The sequence below is a fragment of the Salmo salar genome, chromosome ssa21 (genome assembly GCF_905237065.1).
Source record: "Salmo salar chromosome ssa21, Ssal_v3.1, whole genome shotgun sequence".
Lineage (NCBI taxonomy): Eukaryota > Metazoa > Chordata > Actinopteri > Salmoniformes > Salmonidae > Salmo > Salmo salar.
This window is the reverse complement of record NC_059462.1, coordinates 57,053,462-57,058,461: the sequence shown is the minus strand read 5'-3', so window position 1 is coordinate 57,058,461 and position 5,000 is coordinate 57,053,462. Positions and strand designations below refer to the sequence as shown.

General features: G+C 52.1%; 1 protein-coding gene across 1 annotated transcript in view; it reads left to right on the top strand.

Moving 5' to 3' along the window:
• The window catches only part of bmpr2b (bone morphogenetic protein receptor, type II b (serine/threonine kinase)), a 137,514-nt gene that overhangs the window by 57,260 nt on the left and 75,254 nt on the right, over positions 1 to 5,000 (top strand). The gene's annotated exons all lie outside the window — the stretch shown is intronic.

Here is a 5,000-nt window from a genome sequence, read left to right as displayed (position 1 = left end):
CTGACCCCCCGCCCAGCCCCACCTCTGCTCAGCCATGTAGGTACCATAACCCTGACCCCCCGCCCAGCCCCACCTCTGCTCAGCCATGTAGGTACCATAACCTCTGACCCTGACCCTCCGCCCAGCCCCACCTCTGCTCAGCCATGTAGGTACCATAACCTCTGACCCTGACCCTCCGCCCAGCCCCACCTCTGCTCAGCCATGTAGGTACCATAACCCCTGACCCTGACCCCCCGCCCAGCCCCACCTCTGCTCAGCCATGTAGGTACCATAACCCTGACCCCCCGCCAGCCCCACCTCTGCTCAGCCATGTAGGTACCATAACCCTGACCCCCGCCCAGCCCCACCTCTGCTCAGCCATGTAGGTACCATAACCCTGACCCTGACCCCCGCCCAGCCCCACCTCTGCTCAGCCATGTAGGTACCATAACCCTGACCCCCCGCCCAGCCCCACCTCTGCTCAGCCATGTAGGTACCATAACCCTGACCCCCCGCCCAGCCCCACCTCTGCTCAGCCATGTAGGTACCATAACCTCTAACCCTGACCCCCGCCCAGCCCCACCTCTGCTCAGCCATGTAGGTACCATAACCTCTGACCCTCCGCCCAGCCCCACCTCTGCTCAGCCATGTAGGTACCATAACCCTGACCCCCGCCTAGCCCCACCTCTGCTCAGCCATGTAGGTACCATAACCCTGACCCCCCGCCCAGCCCCACCTCTGCTCAGCCATGTAGGTACCATAACCCTGACCCCCGCCCAGCCCCACCTCTGCTCAGCCATGTAGGTACCATAACCCTGACCCTCCGCCCAGCCCCCCCTCTGCTCAGCCATGTAGGTACCATAACCCTGACCCCCGCCCAGCCCCACCTCTGCTCAGCCATGTAGGTACCATAACCTCTAACCCTGACCCTCCGCCCAGCCCCACCTCTGCTCAGCCATGTAGGTACCATAACCCTGACCCCCGCCCAGCCCCACCTCTGCTCAGCCATGTAGGTACCATAACCCTGACCCCCCGCCCAGCCCCACCTCTGCTCAGCCATGTAGGTACCATAACCCTGACCCCCGCCCAGCCCCACCTCTGCTCAGCCATGTAGGTACCATAACCTCTAACCCTGACCCCCCGCCCAGCCCCACCTCTGCTCAGCCATGTAGGTACCATAACCCTGACCCCCCGCCCAGCCCCACCTCTGCTCAGCCATGTAGGTACCATAACCTCTAACCCTGACCCTCCGCCCAGCCCCACCTCTGCTCAGCCATGTAGGTACCATAACCCTGACCCCCCGCCCAGCCCCACCTCTGCTCAGCCATGTAGGTACCATAACCCTGACCCCCGCCCAGCCCCCACCTCTGCTCAGCCATGTAGGTACCATAACCTCTAACCCTGACCCCCGCCCAGCCCCACCTCTGCTCAGCCATGTAGGTACCATAACCTCTAACCCCTGACCCCCCGCCCAGCCCCACCTCTGCTCAGCCATGTAGGTACCATAACCTCTAACCCTGACCCTCCGCCCAGCCCCACCTCTGCTCAGCCATGTAGGTACCATAACCCTGACCCCCGCCCAGCCCCACCTCTGCTCAGCCATGTAGGTACCATAACCCTGACCGTCCGCCCAGCCCCACCTCTGCTCAGCCATGTAGGTACCATAACTCTGACCCCCGCCCAGCCCCACCTCTGCTCAGCCATGTAGGTACCATAACCCTGACCCTGACCCTCCGCCCAGCCCCACCTCTGCTCAGCCATGTAGGTACCATAACCCTGACCCTCCGCCCAGCCCCACCTCTGCTCAGCCATGTAGGTACCATAACCTCTAACCCTGACCCCCCGCCCAGCCCCACCTCTGCTCAGCCATGTAGGTACCATAACCTCTGACCCTCCGCCCAGCTTCTCTGTAAAGCCATTCTGCTCAGCCATGTAGCTACCATAATCTCTAACCCTGCCCCTTCCGCCCAGCTTCTCTGTAAAGCCATTCTGCTCAGCCATGTAGGTACCCTGACCCTCCGCCCAACTTCTCTGTAAAGCCATTCTGCTCAGCCATGTAGGTACCATAACCCTGACCCTTCCGCCCAGCTTCTCTGTAAAGCCATTCTGCTCAGCCATGTAGGTACCATAACCCTGCCCCTTCCGCCCAGCTTCTCTGTAAAGCCATTCTGCTCAGCCATGTAGGTACCATAACCCTGCCCCTTCCGCCCAGCTTCTCTGTAAAGCCATTCTGCTCAGCCATGTAGCTATAAGATGGTATTATCGTATCACCGTGACTAACAACTGAAACATTTGTCTCAGCCACAAGAATCTTAACAGCCATTATAAAACCATGAGTGAGCATTAGGTCAGATAACTGCCCGAAGGAGAGGGGAAATGAAGTGGAAGAATAGAGAGTCCTGTGTCCCTCTGTCTCATTGTTCTGATTACATCCTGTCTGTCTCCGTTACTATTTATAACCAGGACTGGGAGACTGACATCCTGTCTGTCTCCGTTACTATTTATAACCAGGACTGGGAGACTGTTTGATCACATCCTGTCTGTCTCCGTTACTATTTATAACCAGGACTGGGAGACTGACATCCTGTCTGTCTCCGTTACTATTTATAACCAGGACTGGGAGACTGTTTGATTACATCCTGTCTGTCTCCGTTACTATTTATAACCAGGACTGGGAGACTGACATCCTGTCTGTCTCCGTTACTATTTATAACCAGGACTGGGAGACTGACATCCTGTCTGTCTCCGTTACTATTTATAACCAGGACTGGGAGACTGACATCCTGTCTGTCTCCGTTACTATTTATAACCAGGACTGGGAGACTGTTTGATTACATCCTGTCTGTCTCCGTTACTATTTATAACCAGGACTGGGAGACTGTTTGATTACATCCTGTCTGTCTCCGTTACTATTTATAACCAGGACTGGGAGACTGACATCCTGTCTGTCTCCGTTACTATTTATAACCAGGACTGGGAGACTGACATCCTGTCTGTCTCCGTTACTATTTATAACCAGGACTGGGAGACTGTTTGATGACATCCTGTCTGTCTCCGTTACTATTTATAACCAGGACTGGGAGACTGACATCCTGTCTGTCTCCGTTACTATTTATAACCAGGACTGGGAGACTGACATCCTGTCTGTCTCCGTTACTATTTATAACCAGGACTGGGAGACTGACATCCTGTCTGTCTCCGTTACTATTTATAACCAGGACTGGGAGACTGACATCCTGTCTGTCTCCGTTACTATTTATAACCAGGACTGGGAGACTGTTTGATTACATCCTGTCTGTCTCCGTTACTATTTATAACCAGGACTGGGAGACTGACATCCTGTCTGTCTCCGTTACTATTTATAACCAGGACTGGGAGACTGTTTGATCACATCCTGTCTGTCTCCGTTACTATTTATAACCAGGACTGGGAGACTGACATCCTGTCTGTCTCCGTTACTATTTATAACCAGGACTGGGAGACTGACATCCTGTCTGTCTCCGTTACTATTTATAACCAGGACTGGGAGACTGTTTGATTACATCCTGTCTGTCTCCGTTACTATTTATAACCAGGACTGGGAGACTGACATCCTGTCTGTCTCCGTTACTATTTATAACCAGGACTGGGAGACTGTTTGATCACATCCTGTCTGTCTCCGTTACTATTTATAACCAGGACTGGGAGACTGACATCCTGTCTGTCTCCGTTACTATTTATAACCAGGACTGGGAGACTGACATCCTGTCTGTCTCCGTTACTATTTATAACCAGGACTGGGAGACTGTTTGATTACATCCTGTCTGTCTCCGTTACTATTTATAACCAGGACTGGGAGACTGACATCCTGTCTGTCTCCGTTACTATTTATAACCAGGACTGGGAGACTGACATCCTGTCTGTCTCCGTTACTATTTATAACCAGGACTGGGAGACTGACATCCTGTCTGTCTCCGTTACTATTTATAACCAGGACTGGGAGACTGACATCCTGTCTGTCTCCGTTACTATTTATAACCAGGACTGGGAGACTGACATCCTGTCTGTCTCCGTTACTATTTATAACCAGGACTGGGAGACTGACATCCTGTCTGTCTCCGTTACTATTTATAACCAGGACTGGGAGACTGTTTGATCACATCCTGTCTGTCTCCGTTACTATTTATAACCAGGACTGGGAGACTGACATCCTGTCTGTCTCCGTTACTATTTATAACCAGGACTGGGAGACTGTTTGATTACATCCTGTCTGTCTCCGTTACTATTTATAACCAGGACTGGGAGACTGTTTGATTACATCCTGTCTGTCTCCGTTACTGTTCTGATTAGCATGAGCGGTGTATCGATCTGTTTACATCAGCCTCTGACATCATGCTGTGTATCGATCTGTTTACATCAGTCTCTGACATCATGCTGTGTATTGATCTGTTTACATCAGCCTCCTGACATCATCTGTTTACATCAGCCTCTGACATCATGCTGTGTATCGATCTGTTTACATCAGCCTCTGACATCATGCTGTGTATCGGTCTGTTTACATCAGCCTCTGACATCATCTGTTTACATCAGCCTCTGACATCATGCTGTGTATCGATCTGTTTACATCAGCCTCTGACATCATCTGTTTACATCAGCCTCTGACATCATGCTGTGTATCGATCTGTTTACATCAGCCTCTGACATCATCTGTTTACATCAGCCTCTGACATCATCTGTTTACATCAGCCTCTGACATCATGCTGTGTATATCTTTCTAATCTTGTTAATTTGTTTAATAGTTCTGCATATTTTAGTAGGACTTCTTGGTTCAGGTGAATGTCCCAGCCAGGTAGAACTCATTGTGGAGGGCTGTGTGCTGGTTTCTCTTCGGTGTGTGAGGGTCACTGTGGTAGCTTTATGATGGGTTTCTATAGACCTACCCAGGGAGTCTGCTTGGCAGCACAATGCCCGTCTCCTTAGAGCTGCTGCAGAGAGAGAGAGAGAGAGAGAGAGAGAGAGAGGGCAGAGATAGAGAGGAGAGA